This window comes from Triticum aestivum, chromosome 3D (assembly GCF_018294505.1).
Source record: "Triticum aestivum cultivar Chinese Spring chromosome 3D, IWGSC CS RefSeq v2.1, whole genome shotgun sequence".
Taxonomy (NCBI): Eukaryota; Viridiplantae; Streptophyta; class Magnoliopsida; order Poales; family Poaceae; genus Triticum; species Triticum aestivum.
This window is the reverse complement of record NC_057802.1, coordinates 507,690,990-507,711,192: the sequence shown is the minus strand read 5'-3', so window position 1 is coordinate 507,711,192 and position 20,203 is coordinate 507,690,990. Positions and strand designations below refer to the sequence as shown.

At 42.0% G+C, this 20,203-nt stretch overlaps 1 pseudogene; it reads left to right on the top strand.

Annotated features, from left to right (window-relative positions):
- Positions 1-1,369: 1,369 nt before the first annotated feature.
- LOC123076408 (50S ribosomal protein L13-like) lies at positions 1,370-3,081 on the top strand (annotated as a pseudogene).
- The last annotated feature ends 17,122 nt before the right edge of the window (positions 3,082-20,203 follow it).

Sequence of the window (20,203 nt, the reverse complement as noted above, 5' to 3'; positions counted from 1 at the left end):
CGATGCCATCCAGCTTCTCGCATTCTCTATGAAAAGAGAGTGCCACAAAAGCTAAAAGGCAAGTTCTACAGGATGGTAGTTCGACCCGCAATGTTGTATGGCGCTGAGTGTTGGCCGACTAAAAGGTGACATGTTCAGCAGTTAGGTGTGGCGGAGATGCGTATGTTGAGATGGATGTGTAGCCACACGAGGAAGGATCGGGTCCAGAATGATGATATACGAGATAGAGTTGGGGTAGCACCGATTGAAGAGAAACTTGTCCAACATCGTCTCAAATGGTTTGGCATATTCAGCACAGGCCTCCAGAAGCTCCAGTGCATAGCAGACGGCTAAAGCGTGCAGAGAATGTCAAGAGAGGTCAGGGTATTGAATTCATGCTCCAGCCAATTCATCCAAAAGTCCGAACTGATGGAGGGAGGTGGGTAATATATTTCAACACTCCCCCTCACGTCTAGGCTATTTTAGTCCTTAGACATGGGATCGATGTAGGCCGCAGAATCGTTTTATTTAATACTGCATGGCAGGGTCTTGAACTCAAGACCTATTGGCTCTGATACCGTATTGAATTCATGCTCCAGCCAACTCATCCAAAAGTATGAACTGATGGAGGGAGGTGGGCAATATATTTCAACACGGGGTAGACCGAATTTGACATGGGAGGAGTCTGTTAAGAGAGACCTGAAGGATTGGAGTATCACCAAAGAACTAGCTATGGACAGGCATGCGTGGAAGCTTGCTATCCATGTGCCAGAGCTATGAGTTGGTCGCGGGATCTTATGGGTTTCACCTCTAGCCTATCCCAACTTGTTTGGGACTAAAGGCTTTGTTGTTGTTGTTGTTGCTGTTGTTATTGTTGTTGTTGTTGTTGTTGTTGCTGCTGCTGCTGTTGCTGCTGCTGTTGATGTTGTTATTGTTGTTGATGTTGCTGATGTTGTTGCTGCTGTTGTTGTTGTTGTTGTTGTTGTTGTGTTGTTGTTGCTGTTGTTGTTGATGTTGTTGCTGATGTTGTTGTTGTTGTTGTTGTTGTTTTTGTTGTTGTTGTTGTTGTTGTTGTTGCTGCTGCTATTGTATCTGTTGGTGATTGTCTTGCAGTGGTGGTTTGTGATTTCTTCTGAGAAGAAACATAACAGGTGGCTAACTGAATTCTTGGATATCCTTGCTCTTAAGTGCACATAGTTTTACACCGACGAAATATTAGTATCATAGTTGCAGTCTATGCTTGCTTGTGACAAACCAAATCCACAGCTCTAACATTTACATCAGTACTGAGGCACCAGCCTAAAGCTCATTGTTGCAAGCACCGGAGGCAACCACAACAATCTCTCTAATTCAAAATTCCCTTAAAAATCACTTATTTACAGGAAACACAATGGTTCCTCAAACTGGTGAGAACATTCATAGGTTATAGCTGAGAAGTTATTATCAAGATTCAGCAAGGATCAGACCTGTACCTTGAAGACTGGCTTGTTGCCCTCCTCCCTTCCCGGATTCTTGTCCTCCTCATCCTCTGACTTCTTGCCCTCCTCCACAGATTCTTGTCCTCCTCCTCTGCTGACTTGTGTGAAATGATATTTCGTATATGGTAAGTAAAATGATATATGAGGAAAATAGTTAGATCGACGCATACCTGCCTTTGCTAGGGCATTTTCTTGATTGTTTGCTATTGCACTCATTTCACCACTGAATTCATAGTACATATTTAGTAACTTGTTCATGGAAAGGTGCAAAATATGTTACCAGACAATGAACTTCCATATAATTGTTTGGGAACAGTATGTTATCGTTGATCAGAGATTATATTGGATTGAGAGAAAGAAACTGCAACCCTTTGATCCTCCTCGAAAAACTAAAGTAGTCTGCAGTTAAAATCATATAATAACTACCCAGAATAAATCTTTCTTGCATACAGATTATTGTTTGACTGAAAGAAGCTGCAACTCTTGGGCTCTCACTAAAAAAGGAAACTAACATTGCAATTGAAATCCTCAAATAACTACCCTGTATGAATCTTTTCTGCATCCAGCCTATAGTTTGAACAACATGAATGCAACATCCAAACTACGGTGCCAATATGTGAATTACCAGCACAGTGGTACAAACACTTGTTTCCTTTTTGAATAGTACAGAAAGCACTTGCAGAGTTGAGGAGAATTGATTTAGAAGGGTTGCGGTGGCGTGTTTTTGATGCAAAGGGCCAGGTCAGAATTCTTCTGTTTGTATCAGTTGTCATTATTTGCCCAGGTCAAAAAATATTTGGTTATGCAATGATTTGCTTTGTCTATGTGATAGGTACTTGGATGGTTGGCATCCCAAATAGTTGTTGTGCTTCAAGGCAACCTATGCACCTCATGTGGAAGCTGGAGAGGTGTGTTGTTCTTAATGCAAAAGATATCTGTGTTATAGGAAGAAAAATGACTGGCAAAATTTACTACTCGCATATTAGGTTTGTAATTCTAGCAAATACTTTTGTATACCTTATTTGGTATTATTATTAATTTCTCTTGTCATGTGCATTTTGCCATTTTTTCCAATAGGTATATTGGCCACCTCAAGGAAAGAAAGCTCAAGGACCATATGGCAAAAGACCCAACTGAAGTGATCCGTAAAGTTGTCATGTGCATGCTTCCTCGCAACAAATTGCGTGATGCAAGTGAAATTTCACGGAAGAAAAGAACAAAATCCAATAACATACCATAAGATCCCCATCCATCTTTTTTTCTCTGTAGTTCCAAGTGTTGATATTCCATGTATACTGAATTACTGATGGGTCATAGTCCATTCTGCCCCCTTCTCGAATTACCATTTAACATGTAGTGCTAGTTTTATGATGGTATTCTCATTAAAATCCCCTACTTTCTCCTCTAGGATAGGGATCGCAAGCTGAGGATCTTTGCTGAAGGTGAGCATACATTTCACGACCGACCTCTCGAACCTTTCGTCATGCCACCACGCAAAGTACGTGAGATGTGCCCCCGGGCAAGATGTGCGATGATAAGGGCACAAAAGAAAGATCAGGACATGGAAGCTAAGAAAGCCGAGGGAGAAGCAGCCAAGAATGGCAAAGCTACGGTCGCTGCATAAGTCACCTTCAAATGTGTGTGGACTATGGAGGCTGATGATTTGCGTCACAGCGAATCTACCCGATGCATTTTCTGAATGATGATCTGTGTATCTTTTTTCTCTTTGACATGTAGTCTATCGTGCTGAATTGAATAGACATGATGCACTGCAATCTTATCAAGCATTGTTAAGGTAGCCATATTGCTGAGAGGCATGTTGAGTTGAGTTGAGGGGGCACTAGAACCTAGAAAAGCTCATACTCATTCTGAATTTTCTTTTCTTAAACCTGTAACTGGGATCTTGTATTGCAAATCAAATTCATCGTATTATGCAGAATATCCATCTTGAATGGAGCAGATAATTCATTAGGCCGAGCTATAACTCACCTTTTTTGTCAAAAAGAAAGGTAATATTTTGTAGAATAAAAAATCGCTCCGATTTTGAATTAAAACCACGGCACTTATTATGGATTGGAGGGAGTACTATTCTGTGAACGAAAATGTTTTTTAAGAAAAGAAAAAACAACACCATTTTCCAGGGTTAACCATTTTCTAAAAGAAAATTTTGAGATTCAACTTTTTTTGAGATTATCTTCAGAATCAACTTTTTTTTACAGGGCATCTTGAAATTCAACTTTTTTTAGAAACATCTTGAAATTCAACTTTTTTTGAGGATTAAGCCAGTTTTATTACTCAAAATCCACAGAAAGTGGGATACAAGCTATGTCATGGGGTTGGCCAAGCCACAGGTGGCGCCCCGGGCCCCTTCTAAGAGAGAATCTGGCTAAACTATGTGCTTCATAATTCACAGCACGACACTCAAAAGAAAAAATACATTGAAAATGAGTAGCTCGAAGATTGATCTCGGTCACAATTGCACCATATTGCCCTCTGCTGCCAGTTATGATATCCGAGACGACTTGCTTGCAATCCGAGGCAACTATAAAATTGTTGATGAGAAGATCCTCTGCCAAACACATTGCCTCCCTGTAGGCTGATCCGTCTCCATCGTATCTACTTTTCCAAACACTTTTGCCCTTGTTTTGGACTCTAACTTGCATGATTTGAATGGAACTAACCCGGACTGACGCTGTTTTTAGCAGACTTTCCATGGTGTTATTTATGTGCAGAAACAAAAGTTCTCGGAATGACCTGAAACTCCATGGAACGTCTATTTGGAAATAATAAAAAATCCTTGCAAAAGATGAAGACCAGGGGGCCCACACCCTAGCCACGAGGGTGGGGGGCGCCCCCCTAGGGCGCGCCCCCTACCTCGTGGGCCCCCTGGAGCTCCTCCGACCTCAACTCCAACTCTATATATTTGCTTTCGAGGAGAAAAAACCAGAGAGAAGGATTCATCGCGTTTTACGATACGGAGCCGTCGCCAAGCCCTAAAACCTCTCGAGAGGGCTGATCTGGAGTCCGTTCGGGGCTCCGGAGAGGGGGATTCGTCGCCGTCGTCATTATCAACCATCCTCCATCACCAATTTCATGATGCTCACCGCCATGCGTGAGTAATTCTATCGTAGGCTTGCTGGACGGTGATGGGTTGGATGAGATCTATCATGTAATCGAGTTAGTTTTGTTAGGATTTGATCCCTAGTATCCACTATGTTCTGAGATTGATGTTGCTATGACTTTGCTATGCTTGATGCTTGTCACTAGGGCCCGAGTGCCATGATTTCAGATCTGAACCTATTATGTTTTCATGAATATATGTGAGTTCTTGATCCTATCTTGCAAGTCTATAGTCACCTACTATGTGTTATGATCCGGCAACCCCGAAGTGACAATAATCGGAACCACTCCGGTGATGACCGTAGTTTGAGGAGTTCATGTATTCACTATGTGCTAATGCTTTCTTCTGGTACTCTATTAAAAGGAGGCCTTAATATCCCTTAGTTTCCATTAGGAACCCGCTGCCACGGGAGGGTAGGACAAAAGATGTCATGCAAGTTCTTTTCCATAAGCACGTATGACTATATTCGGAATACATGCCTACATTTTTTTTGAAGGTTAGACAGTAGGAAAAGCTCCTACTGCAAAATTATATTAATCAAAGGAAACAAGTTTAGATGTTACATGGGGGGAGGAGCGGGGGGACTATACAAGAACATAAGAATTTACAAAACGTGACTCAAAGGGAGACTATGCTATGGAGTCTAGGAAGTCAGCAATCAGATGTTTCTTATGGGCAGGCAGTCTGTGAGCAATGTTGGAGAAATCAGCTATAAATCTGGCCCTCCAAGAAGAGAAGGAGGGTGTCATTTGCCGGAAGAAGTTATTGTTCCTTTCTTTCCAGAGACTCCAGGCGGCCACAAGGAAAACATCCATGAGTATCTTTTGATGATATCTGGCTCTCAAGTGGGTCATCATATCTAAGCGGTTTCCAACAGTCGTCCAGGTTATGTTGAGGTTGCACCAGCATCGTTTACTGAACGTGCAATGGAAGAAAAGGTGCTCAACAGTTTCCTCAATATGTTCCCCACATAGTAAGCAGTCCAGGTTAGTCCCGATGTTATAATGCCTACGCTTCAGCATGTTACGAGTGTTAAGGCGATCAACCAGGAGGAACCACCCAAAAACCTTGATCTTAGGAGTACTTTTGGCTTGCCATAGCCATCCAAAGGCTGCGTGTGCATTTACCCCGCGAAAGAAGAACTTATAATAGTCTGTGGTTTTAAAGAGTTGTGCTCCCCACGTGCAAATCCAAACATCCTTGCCCTCAGAGAGGGTTACGGAGCTGACATCTTGTTGGAGGGCTCGGAGTTCTTCATGAGCTTGAACAGAGAGGGGTAGGTGAAACGCCTCCCGTAAGTTTGAGATCGAGAGCATTTTTTGGACCGAGGCATCTTCTCTGGTGGTGTAGGAAAACGCTCGAGGAAAAGTTTCCTCGAGGACACGTTGGTTCCAATCATCTTTCCAGAACAGGGTTGACCTACCATCATTGATCAAGACTTTCGTTACCCCACGGTAAGTTGGCATGAGTTTCACAAGCTCTCGCCACCAGAAGGAGCCGCATGGGGCCGTTGCGTGCGGGATTGCATCCGAGTAGTATGTGTCCCAGATGAGCTTCACCCAAGGCGTGATGTTTTGGTTGTAGAACTTGTGGAGCATCTTGAGCAGCATTGCATCATTTTGGACTTTAAGATTGAGCACTCCGAGACCTCCATTCTTTTTTGGACGGCACACCATGTCCCAAGCTGCCAGAGAATTACTACATTACATTGATGAATTGGAGCTAGTTCTGTGTCACCCTATGTTATGACTGTTACATGATGAACCGCATCCGGCATAATTCTCCATCACCGATCCAATGCCTACGAGCTTTTCACATATTGTTCTTCGCTTATTTACTTTTCCGTTGCTACTGTTACAATCACTACAAAACACCAAAAATATCACTTTTCTACCGTTACTTTTATTACCGTTACCACTACTATCATATTACTTTGCTACTAAATACCTTGCTGCAGATACTAAGTTATCCAGGTGTGGTTGAATTGACAACTCAACTGCTAATACTTAAGAATATTCTTTGGCTCCCCTTGTGTCGAATCAATAAATTTGGGTTGAATACTCTACCCTCGAAAACTGTTGCGATCCCCTATACTTGTGGGTTATCAAGACTATTTTCTGGCGCCGTTGCCGGGGAGCATAGCTCTATTCTTTGAGTCACTTGGGATTTATATCTGCTGGTCACTATGAAGAACTTGAAAGACACCAAGACAACAATTTATCCCTCAACTACGAGGGGAGGTAAGGAACTGCCATCTAGCTCTGCACTTGATTCACCTTCTGTTTTGAGTAAGCTTGCGACACCTAAACCTGCTTCTGCTATTCGTTCTGATATGTCACATGTTATTGATGATGCCACTTCTGCTATGCATGATACTTATGATGAAACTACTTCTATGCTTGATACTACTATGCCCCTTAGTGAATTTCTTGATGAACAAATTGCTAGGGCTAGAGAGAAAGAAAATATTGAAACTGATTATATTGATGAAAGTGATGATGAAGACTTGCCTGTTATTCGTGAGTGTTATGTTTTTGATAAAGAAGCTTCTTTAGCTATTTTAGCTTGCAAAGATAGATATGAGCTCAAGAGATTATTAGCTAAATGGAAGCAGCAATCTCTTAATGATAGAATGAAATCTGACCCTGCTTTTGCAACTTCACCTATCTGTGTTACCGATAAGAATTATGAATTCTCTATTGATCCTGATATAATTACTTTGGTTGAATCTGATCCTTTTCATGGCTATGAATCTGAAACTGTTGTGGCACATCTTACTAAATTAAATGATATAGCCACCCTGTTCACTAATGATGAGAGATCTCGCTACTTTTATATCCTTAAAATATTTTCGTTCTCATTAAAGGGTGATGCTAAGATATGGTTTAATTCTCTTGATCCTGGTTGTGTGCGTAGTCCCCAGGATATGATTTATTACTTCTCTGCTAAATATTTCCCTGCTCATAAGAAACAAGCTGCTTTGAGGGAAATATACAACTTTGTGCAAATTGAAGGAGAGTCTCCCACAAGCTTGGGGGAGGCTTCTCAAGTTACTTAATGCTTTGCCTGATCATCCTCTCAAGAAAAATGAAATACTTGATATCTTTTATAATGGACTAACCGATGCTTCCAGAGATTACCTGGATAGTTGTGCTGGTTCTGTTTTCAGGGAAAGAACACCGGATGAAGCTGAAATTCTATTGAATAATATGTTGACAAATCAAAATAATTGGACACTTCCTGAGCCAGCTCCTGAGCCAATTCCTAAACCAACTCCGAAGAAGAGAGGTGTTCTATTTCTCAGTCCTGAAGATATGCAAGAGGCAAAGAAATTTATGAAAGAAAAAGGTATAAAAGCTGAAGATGTTAAGAATTTACCTCCTATTGAAGAAATACATGGTCTTAATTTACCGCCTGTTGAAGAAACATATGATCTTAATCCATTACCTATTGAAGAAACTCATGGTCTTGATAACCCGACACAGGTAGTAAAGGTAAATTCTCTCTATAGATATGATAAAGCTGAAATCCCTCCTACTAAAATTGCTAGCCAATGCTTGGATGAGTTTGATAACTTTATGGTTAAGCAAGAAGATTTCAATGCTTATTTTGGTAGACAATTAAAACAAAATGCTTATATGATTGAGCACTTGGGTGATTATATGGCTAATGTTAAAGGTGAACTTAAACTCATTAGTAAACATGCTTCTATGGTTACCACTCAAGTAGAACAAGTACTTAAAGCTCAAAATGATTTGCTCAATGAAATGAATAGTAAGAAAAATGATTATGCTGTTAGAGTGGCTACTAGAACTGGTAGAATGACTCAGGAACCTTTGTATCCTGAAGGCCACCCTAAGAGAATTGAGCAAGATTCTCAGAGAAATAATATTGATGCACCTAGTCCTTCTAAAAAGAAGAAAAAGAAAAATGATAGGACTTTGCATGCTTCTAGTGAACCTATTGCTGAACCACCTAAGAATCCAAATGATATCTCTATTTCTGATGCTGAAACACAATCTGGTAATGAACATGAACCTAGTGAAAATGTTAATGATGATGTTCATGATGATGCTCAACCTAGTAATGATAATGATGTAGAAATTGAACCTGCTGTTGATCTTGATAACCCACAATCAAAGAATCAACGTTATGATAAGAGAGACTTTGTTGCTAGGAAACATGGTAAAGAAAGGGAACCTTGGGTTCAGAAACCCATGCCTTTCCCTCCCAAACCATCCAAGAAAAAGGATGATGAAGATTTTGAGCGCTTTGCTGAAATGATTAGACCTATCTTTTTACGTATGCGATTAACTGATATGCTCAAAATGAATCCTTATGCTAAGTATATGAAAGATATTGTTACAAACAAAAGAAAGATACTGGAAGCTGAGATTTCCACCATGCTTGCTAATTACACTTTTAAGGGTGGAATACCAAAGAAACTTGGAGATCCAGGAGTACCTACTATACCATGCTCCATTAAAAGAAACTGTGTTAAAACTGCTTTATGTGATCTTGGAGCCGGTGTTAGTGTTATGCCTCTCTCTTTATACCGTAGACTTGATTTGAATAAGTTGACACCTACTGAAATATCTTTGCAAATGGCTGATAAATCAACTGCTATACCTGTCGGTATTTGTGAGGATGTGCCTGTTGTGGTTGCAAATATTACTATTTTAACGGACTTTGTTATTCTTGATATTCCCGAGGACGATAGTATGTCTATTATTCTTGGAAGACCCTTTTTGAATACTGCAGGGGCTGTTATTGATTGCAACAAAGGCAATGTCACTTTTCATGTTAATGGTAATGAGCATACGGTACACTTTCCGAGGAAACAACCTCAAGTTCATAGTATAAATTCTATTGGAAAAATTCCATCGATTATTTTTGGAGGTTTTGAATTTCCTCTTCCTACTGTCAAGAAGAAATATGATATTCTTATTATTGGGGATGTGCATATCCCCGTTGAGGTAACATAGTGTTATTCAAAAAAAATTCGGTTCCATGTTATTCGGAATGAGTTTGTTAACAAGACTTGATCAACCTTGTTAGTGGATTCCTTTCGATGAGCATGAGACGGATGAAACTAGAAGGCACAACCTTCTGTACCCTCTTTCTACTTTCTGTTACTTAGTTGAAATAAAGTAAAATAGTATTTTTCTGTCTATTTCCTGATTTATCCATGCAATATAAAAATACCCTGAAAATAAAAGTTCTCCAAATGCCCCGAAATTGTAACATGATTTTTTCTGGAATATTTGAGAATATCTGGCACTGAGAACACAGCAGGGGAGCAAGCACCTGGCCACGAGGGTCCAGGGCGCGCCCACCCCTACAGGGCGCGCCCCCTGCCTCATGGGCCCATGGTGGCTCCCCTCCACTTATTCCTGCACCCACACACTTCTTCTTCCTCCCAAAAAAATCACTATCCAGCTCAAGCACGAGTTCTAGCTCATTTTGCTGCGATTTTCGATCTCCTTGCTCAAAGCACCTCTCACAAAACTGCTTGGGGAGATTGTTCCTTGGTATGTGACTCCTCCATTGGTCCAATTAGTTTTTGTTCTAGTGTTCTATTCATTGCAAATTTGTGCTGCCTAGGTGACCATGTTCTTGAGCTTGCATGTCAAATTTATATGGTTCCAAGTAGTTCTAATGCATGATATAGTCTCTAGGCACTTGTAGGAGTAGTTGCTATCAATTTTATTGAGCTTGGTTCACTTTTGTTTGAAGTTACTAAAAATTTCAGAAATTTTTTAGAGGAAGAAATATGCTTAGGAAAATGTTCCAAGGTGGTTCTTCAAGGAAGCAAGGACCCAGGCTTGCAATGCGTGATGCTGATGATGAGCCACCAAGGGACGCTCTAGTGTGGCCTTGTGAGTGGCCTTCAGAAAATTTTATGGATCGAGCGGGAATCAAGGAAGAATTTAAGGCATATTTGCGTAACGCTGACCTTGTGAGCTTCGAGGCAGACAAATGCCACCAGTACCACTATCTCACTAGTTCCTTTGTGAGGAGGTTTGAATTTTCATCTTCACGTAATTCTCCAACTGTCCTGTTTGATCTTTATGAAAAATCTTTTACCATGGACTTAGAGGATTTTACTTCTGCTTGCAAATTACCACAATGGGGTTGTATTAGTGAACCCCGTAAATCTGAATTTAGAAACTTTCTTGCTGGTATAACCGTGGGGGAATCTAGAGATATAGCACAAGCTACCATAGGGAGCATTCACTTCCCTGCTATACATTATTTTGCTCTCTTCATAGGTAGGTGCATAAATGGTAAAGATGAAGCATGTCATATGTGTGTTCCTGACCTTAGTATTCTTAGGAGTGCTGTGTTAGGAGACAAATCTTATAATTTGGGAGCCATTGTTGCACGTAGGTTGCATCATAATAGATTTAATGGAGATTTCTTTGGAGGAATTTATGCAACCCGCTTAGCTGATTTTCTTGGTGTGGACGTTCGTGAGGATGATATTGAGTTGCCTCCTACTTATTTAGACTATAATTCTATGGTCTACCACCTGTTTGTCGAGAGGAATGAATCACCTCTCCGATATCGCTTAATCTTTGACAGACGGCATGTTGTCCGTATTACTCTCCATGCTCCTGCCTTCTTTGATTATCATGCAAAAGGAAGACATTTTATTACCAGAGAGGAGGCAGATGAGTATGAGAGGAGGGCGGAGGCAGCTCGCCGCCACGCTGCAGCTCAGGAGGCAATAACCGCTGCATCTCAGTACGACCCCGGCTACAAGTACGGATATCCACCAGGCCATCCTTGGCAATGAACCAACTTAGGCCAAAAGCCTAAGCTTGGGGGAGTACATATTTCCCACCGACATTACATTTATGTTCACACACTCATTGCTAGATGTCGGTGCTCATACTTTTTCACTGTAATATCCATGCTAGTTTATTTTCTTTTTCCTGCTTTCTTCTTGTGTGTTTAATAAACCTTGAGAAAAACAAAAAAAAACTTAGTGTAACTTTTAGTTAGTTTACTTTTCTTGCTATAGTAGTAATAATTAAAAAGAAAACCCAAAAATATTTCCCGTTCTTCTTTTGCTTGTTGGGAGCTTTCCCGTGTAAATAGTTTTATTTCTTTTCTTTTCTTTGGGGGTCGATAGGTGAAGACCATGATTAAATTGTCGAAGTGGCTCTTATATGCATTATTGTTAATTTAACCAAGAGCCCATATTGCCTTGTCTTCTCCTGTTTATTGAATGCTCGCAGATTCCAGCTTAGTCCAATGCACGTGCACTCTTATTATTATTCACATCGTTCAGTCGTGCAAGTGAAAGGCAATTATGATGATATATGATGGACTGACTGAGATGAGAAAAGCTGGTATGAACTCGACCTCTCTTGTTTTTGTAAATATGATGAGTTCATCGTTCCTGATTTAGCTTATTATGAATAAACATGTTTGCAATGACAATTAGAGATCATAGTTGCTCGTGCCATGCTTGATTAGCTATGAGTTATAATGGTTTACCTTGCGTGCCAACATGCTATTAAAATGGTTGTGATGTGGTATAGTGGGGTGGTATCCTCCTTTGAATGATTTAAGTGACTTGACTTGGCACATGTTCACACATGTACTTGAAACAAATCAACATAGCCTTCACGATATTTATGTTCATAGTGTATTATATCCTACTCATGCTTGCATCCAGTGTTTATTAATTTTAATGCATGTTCATGACTGTTGTCGCTCTCTAGTTGGTCGCTTCCCAGTCTTTTGCTAGCCTTCACTTGTACTAAGCGGGAATACTGCTTGTGCATCCAATCCCTTAAACCCCAAAGTTATTCCATATGAGTCCACTATACCTTCCTATATGTGGTATCTACCTGCCGTTCCAAGTAAATTTGTATGTGCCAAACTCCAAACCTTCAAATAAACATTCTGTTTTGTATGCTCGAATAGCTCATGTATCAACTAGGGTTGCCCTTATCTTCCATGTTAGGCGGGTTATTCTCAAGAGGAGTGGACTCCACTCCTCACTCACGAGAAAATGGCTGGTCATCGGGATGCTCAGTCCCATGCTTTATACAAACTAAATCAAAATAATTGCAAACAAAACTCCCCCTGGGACTGTTGCTAGTTGGAGACACTCGTTGTTTCGAGCAAGTCATGGATTGATGCTTGTTGGTGGAGGGGGAGTATAAACTTTTCCATTCTATTTGGGAACCGCCTATAATGTGTGTAGCATGGAAGATATCGCCATCTCTTGGTTGTTATGTTGACAATGAAAGTATGCCGCTCAAAATATTATTCATCTCTATTTCAAAACCGAGCTCTAGCACCTCTACAAATCCCTGCTTCCCTCTGCGAAGGGCCTATCTATTTATCTTTATGTTGAGTCATCACCCTCTTATTAAAAAAGCACTGCGCATCTGTCATTTGCATCCATTACTATTAATTTATATTGGGTATGACTATGATTGGATCTCTTTTACCATGAATTACAATGTCTAGTCAATCCTTGATCTTTAAAGGTGCTCTGCATTTATGTTTTGCGGTCTCAGAAAGGGCTAGCGAGATACCATCTTGTTATATCATATTATGATTGTTTTGAGAAAGTGTTGTCATCCGAGATTTATTATTATGGCTCGCTAGTTGATTATGCCATTGATATGAGTAAACATGAGACCTAAGAGTTATTGTGAATGTGGTTAGTCATAATCTTTGCTGAAAACATGAATGTTGGCTTTACATATTTACAACAACAAGAGCGAACAGAGTTTGTAAAAGTTTTTCTTTATCACTTTCAGTTTATCAACTGAATTGCTTGAGGACAAGCAAAGGTTTAAGCTTGGGGGAGTTGATACGTCTCCGTCGTATCTACTTTTCCAAACACTTTTGCCCTTGTTTTGGACTCTAACTTGCATGGTTTGAATGGAACTAACCCGGACTGACGCTGTTTTCAGCAGACTTTCCATGGTGTTATTTATGTGCAGAAACAAAAGTTCTCGGAATGACCTGAAACTCCACGGAACGTCTATTTGGAAATAATAAAAAATCCTTGCAAAAGATGAAGACCAGGGGGCCCACACCCTAGCCACGAGGGTGCCCCCCTAGGGCGCGCCCCCTACCTTGTGGGCCCCCTGGAGCTCCTCCGACCTCAACTCCAACTCTATATATTTGCTTTCGGGGAGAAAAAACCAGAGAGAAGGATTCATCACGTTTTACGATACGGAGCCGCCGCCAAGCCCTAAAACCTCTCGAGAGGGCTGATCTGGAGTCCGTTCGGGGCTCCGGAGAGGGGGATTCGTCGCCGTCGTCATCATCAACCATCCTCCATCACCAATTTCATGATGCTCACCGCCGTGCGTGAGTAATTCCATCGTAGGCTTGCTGGACGGTGATGGGTTGGATGAGATCTATCATGTAATCGAGTTAGTTTTGTTAGGATTGATCCCTAGTATCCACTATGTTCTGAGATTGATGTTGCTATGACTTTGCTATGCTTGATGCTTGTCACTAGGGCCCGAGTGCCATGATTTCAGATCTGAACCTATTATGTTTTCATGAATATATGTGAGTTCTTGATCCTATCTTGCAAGTCTATAGTCACCTACTATGTGTTATGATCCGGCAACCCCGAAGTGACAATAATCGGAAGCACTCCCGGTGATGACCGTAGTTTGAGGAGTTCATGTATTCACTATGTGCTAATGCTTTGTTCCGGTACTCTATTAAAAGGAGGCCTTAATATCCCTTAGTTTCCATTAGGAACCCGCTGCCACGGGAGGGTAGGACAAAAGATGTCATGCAAGTTCTTTTCCATAAGCACGTATGACTATATTCGGAATACATGCCTACATTACATTGATGAATTGGAGCTAGTTCTGTGTCACCCTATGTTATGACTGTTACATGATGAACCGCATCCGGCATAATTCTTCATCACGGATCCAATGCCTACGAGCTTTTCACATATTGTTCTTCGCTTATTTACTTTTCCGTTGCTACTGTTACAATCACTACAAAACACCAAAAATATTACTTTTCTACCGTTACTTTTATTACCGTTACCACTACTATCATATTACTTTGCTACTAAATACCTTGCTGCAGATACTAAGTTATCCAGGTGTGATTGAATTGACAACTCAACTGCTAATATTTAAGAATATTCTTTGGCTCCCCTTGTGTCGAATCAATAAATTTGGGTTGAATACTCTACTCTCGAAAACTGTTGCGATCCCCTATACTTGTGGGTTATCACAAGCCATCGCTTTCAAAGATGCTGGATCATCCACGCCTTCAACCACTAAAGTTGAGCTCCCCAGATAATTGCCGCTTGAGTCACGACATACCGCTGCGGCAGAACCACCCCTCCCTGGCCGGACTGCTGCGTCAACATGTATCTTCGCATAGCCCATCAGAGGTGCCTTAGGTCGCTGCGGCACTACCGGACGAGTAGATGCGACTGCACACACCACATTTGGCCGGATCATGTTAAGATCATCACTGTATCTTCTGATGAAATTCTGAACTACCTAAGGACTCTAAAAAATTCCCTCGTGGATCGCCTTGCGCCTCGCGTACCATATCGACCACAGAGTTATTGATAGGAGGGCAAACTGGTCCTGCGTGAGGGACTCAATTAGTGAAAACAACCATTGCTTTGCTTTTGGTTCTTTAGATGCCAACATTTTATGTGCGAGATCCTCGTCCACCGGCGCCCATACACATCTGAACATTGTGCACTACAAAAGGGAGTGTTTCCACGAGTCCGGCATTCCACATAAGCCGCAGCTGCTGGAAGTCGACATATGGCGGCGGCCCCGCACATCCTCGGTGGGTGTGTTTCGATAGTCTCCACAGAAATATTCGAACTTTGCCAGGTACCTCGGTGTTCCAAAGTTTCTTCCACATCCCTTCCTCTACATTTAAAGTTGACTTTCCTGGTACCCCCTCAAGCTATGCCTCACGACGTTGCTTGGTTTCGACTAGCATTCTGTACACGGACTTTACTAAGAAAGTGCCCTTGTTCTCAAAATTCCAGCACCAAAAGTCATCTATATTGCGTGTGCAAAGAGGAATGCCCAATATAATCTTTGCATCCATTGGCATAAACACCTCGTTCACCCTTTGCTTATTCCAGCTAGCCGAGGTTGAGTCTATCAATTCTAAGATAAGCTGTGGTGGATTTGCACATATGCACCCATAAGGCCGAAGCATTTCCTTCCTTGGGAGCCAATTATCCGTCCATATATTGGTGGTTGCACCGTTTCCAACACGCCTGATCAAACCCTGCTTGAGAACATTGCGGCCTTCGATTATGGATCTCCAAATCTGACTCGGGTGCCCTCCAACTGTGGCGTGCAGAATGTCACTCGTTGGGTAATACATGCTCTTTAGTATTCGGGCACTGAGAGAGTTGGGATCCTGCAATAGGCGCCACGCTTGCTTTGCCAACATGGCCAAGTTGAAAAGATCAAAATCTTTGAAACCAAGACCACACATACCCTTGGGCTGTGTCATGGTCTCCCAAGAGACCCAATGGGGTTTGCTTTTACCTTCCTTTGAGCCCCACCAAAACTTCCGAATTAACATGTTGAGGTGCTCACATAATCCTCTTCGCAATTTGAAACGTGACATGGAAAAAACAGGGACAGATTGGGCAACTGCTTTAACTAGAACCTCCTTGCCCGCCGTAGACATGGAACTTTTGATCCACCCTTGCACCTTGCTCCAGAGTCGATCTTTCAGATACTTAAAAGCCCCATTCTTTGAACTACCAATGTTAGATGGCATACCAAGGTATTTTTCATTCAAAGTCTCGTTTGGCACATTTAGCAACGTCTTTATCTCCAAACGTGTGCTCTCTGGGACACCTTTGCTAAAAAAGATTGAGGATTTATTATAGTTGATTCGCTGACCTGAAGCCTGACAGTAAACATCTAGGACTTGGTTCACCTCGGTAGAACCCACACCGTTTGCCTTGAAAAACAGTAGGCTGTCATCAGCGAATAGAAGATGGTTTACCGGTGGCGCCGACGGTGCTACCTGTAGCCCATGCATGTTGGATGACTCATCTTTGGATTTTAAGAGGCACGAAGGCCCTCTGCTGCTGTCAAGAACAAGTATGGAGATATAGGGTCCCCTTTTCTAATTCCTCGCGATGGCTTAAATTCCTGTAACCTTTTGCCATTCAACATGACTGAAAAAGAGACTGTGCTGACCAGGCCCATGACAATCTCTACCCAGTTATCAGAAAACCCAAGTTTGAGCATAATGGCCCGAAGATATGCCCATTCGACTCTGTCGTAAGCTTTCATCATATCAAGTTTCAGCGCACATGACTGATGCTTCTTGGCCCTGTTTCTCTTCATGAGGTGTAAGCACTCATACGCAGCTATGATATTATCAGTAATCAACCTTCCAGGGACAAAAGCAGACTGCTCCTCAGAAATAATATCAGGTAATACTAACTTCAGACGGTTAGAGATTACCTTTGATGCTATCTGATGGTAGCTAGAACTACGTCGGTATTTCCCCGGAGAGGGAGGGATGATGTAGCACAGCGACGGTAGAGCATTTCCCTTAGTTATGAAACCAAGGTATCGAACCAGTAGGAGAACCAAGCAACACAACATAAACAACACCTGCACACAAATAACAACACCTCGCAACCCGACGTGTTAAAGGGGTTGTCAATCCCTTTCGGGTAACGGCACCAAAAATTGGCAAGTTGACGGGAGAAAGTTGTAATAGATTGAAATAATAGATCGCAAATAAATAAAGTGCAGCAAGGTATTTTTGTATTTTTTGGTTTAATAGATCTGAATAAAACTGCAAAGGAAAGGTAGATCACAAGGCAAATATATGAGAAAGAAGACCCGGGGGCCGTAGGTTTCACTAGTGGCTTCTCTCGAGAAAAATAGCAAATGGTGGGTAAACAAATTACTGTTGGGAAATTGATAGAACTTCAAATAATTATGACAATATCCAAGAAATGATCATTACATAGGCATCACGTCCAAGATTAGTAGACCGACTCCTGCCTGCATCTACTACTATTACTCCACACATCGACCGCTATCCAGCATGCATCTAGTGTATTAAGTTCATGGAAAACAGAGTAATGCAATAAGAATGATGACATGATGTAGACAATATCCGTTTATCTATATGGCGGTAGATATAGATCTCGTCTTTTTATCCTTAGTAGCAACGATACGTACGTGTCGTTTCCCCTTCTGTCACTGGGATCGAGCACCGTAAGATCAAACCCACTACCAGGCACCTCTTCCCATTACAAGATAAATAGATCAAATTGGCCAAACAAAACCCAAATATCGGAGAAGAAATACGAGGCTGTAAGAGATCATGCATATAAGAGATCAAAGAAACTCAAATAACTTCCATGGATATAAAAAGATATGACTGATCATAAACTCAAAGTTCATCAGATCCCAACAAACACACCGCAAAAGAGTTACATCATATGGATCTCCAAAAGACCATTGTATTGAGAATCCAACGAGAGAGAGAGGAAGCCATCTAGCTACTAACTACGGACCCGAAGGTCTACAAAGGACTACTCACGCATCATCGGAGAGGCACCAATGGAAGTGGTGAACCCCTCCGTGATGGTGTCTAGATTGGATCTGGTGGTTATGGACTCTGCGGCGGCTGGATGAATATTTCGACACTTGTTCTAGGGTTTCTGGAATATTGTGGTATTTATAGAGTAAAGAGGCGGTCCGGGGGGCACCCGAGGTGGGCACAACCCACCAGAGTGCGCCTGGGCCTCCTAGCACGCCCTGGTGGGTTGTCCCCTCCTCGGGACTCCCCCCAGGTGCTACCAGGGCCCAACTTCTTCCTTCTGGTCCATAAAAAATCTCCCTAAAGTTTTGTGGCATTTGGACTCCGTTTGATAAGGATTTTCTGCGATGTAAAAAACATGGAAAAAACAGCAACTGGCACTTGGCACTATGTCAATAGGTTAGTACCAAAAAAATGATATAAAATGATTATAAAACATCCAAGATTGATAATAAAACAGCATGGAACAATCAAACATTATAGATATGTTGGAGACGTATCACTATCTTATATAAGACATTGCATAGACTTATAGGGCGAAACTGTGACAAAAGTGTCGGGGTTTTTACCTTTGGAATAAGGACCAGAACAGTTTCATTTATGCTCTCAGCTGATTCAGTCCCCTCCACAATTTTTATAACCACCTTTGTCACGTGTTACCGCACATGTCCCAATGACGCTGAAAAAAGTGGGCCGGAAAACCGTCGGGGCCAGGTGCCTTGACTGGGAACATCTGCAAAAGAGCTCTTTTGACCTCATCAGCATTATACGAAGCGTTAAGGGAATCATTCATTGCTTGCGTCACTTTGGTGGGAACCGTGTCGAGAACTTGCTCCATGTTTAGCACGCCCTCTAATGTGTAGAGGTCTTTATAAAAAGAAGTGGTCAATTCCTCCATCTCAGCTGTGTTATCTGTCATCTGGATGTCCGGTCTCTGTAGCTGTTTTATCTGATTTTTCCTCCTCCTTCTACTAGCTCTCAGGTGGAAAAAATACATGTTTTTGTCCCCATGCATTAGCCACTCCAGTCTAGCCCTTTGTCGCCAGAGAATTTCTTCTTGATGGTACAGTTCAACCTGGCGGTCACAAACCTTGATTTCAGCATGCGTAGGGCTGGCTCTGCTAGGGACCTGGCGGAACTCCCGTAGCAGCTTTTTGAGGCAGGCTATTTCTTGTCGTATGTTGCCAAAGTGCGTCCTTTCCCAGGTGCTCAAATCTCCCGCCACTGTTTGGAGCTTATCATGCAATGATTGCACCGAGCCTGCATTGCCCTTTTCCCAACCTGCTGACAAGACCGTCGCCAGCGATTCCTCTCTCTCCCAAGCTAGCTCATATTTTAATGAGCGTGAAACCTTCCTGCATGCATGACATCGCGAAGTGTGAGCAGGATCGATACGTGATCAGATGATGCAGCTAGCTTGTATTCTAGTATTGCTGATGGGAAAGCGATAATCCAGGCTGGGTTTGCCACTGCCCGGTCCAGACGAACTCTGGTGAATGTGCCGCCAGTCACCTTTTTCTCAAAAGTCCATTCGGTACCTGTGTAACCAATGTCCGACAAGCCACACGTATCAAGGGCATCCTGGAATCCATCCATCTGAGCCTGGCTCCTCATCCCGACTCCGTCGTGTTCATGTCCATGGAGCACTTCGTTAAAATCACCCAGTACCACCCAAGGAAGATTGGTAGATCCAACAATGCCTCATAGTGTGTCCCATGTTTTGTAGCGTTCGCTAACTTGAGCTTCACTGTACACGAAAGTAAATCTAGTTTGTATATCAAAGAGCTCGCCAACCAAGACATCAATATGATACTTCGAATAAACTAAAATTTCAAGCTTTATTTCTTCATTCCAAAATATTCCAAGACCTCCACTCCTCCCGGAGCTACTAACAGCAAAACTTTTATTATATCCTAAAGCTACAACCGTATTCTCCACCCTGGAGCCCTCGATTTGAGTTTCAACAATACATAGGATCGAGGGGGCAAGTTGCCTCGCTAGATCACGAAGCTCTCGGACTATCGTGGGTTTGCCAGCCCCACGGCAGTTCCAA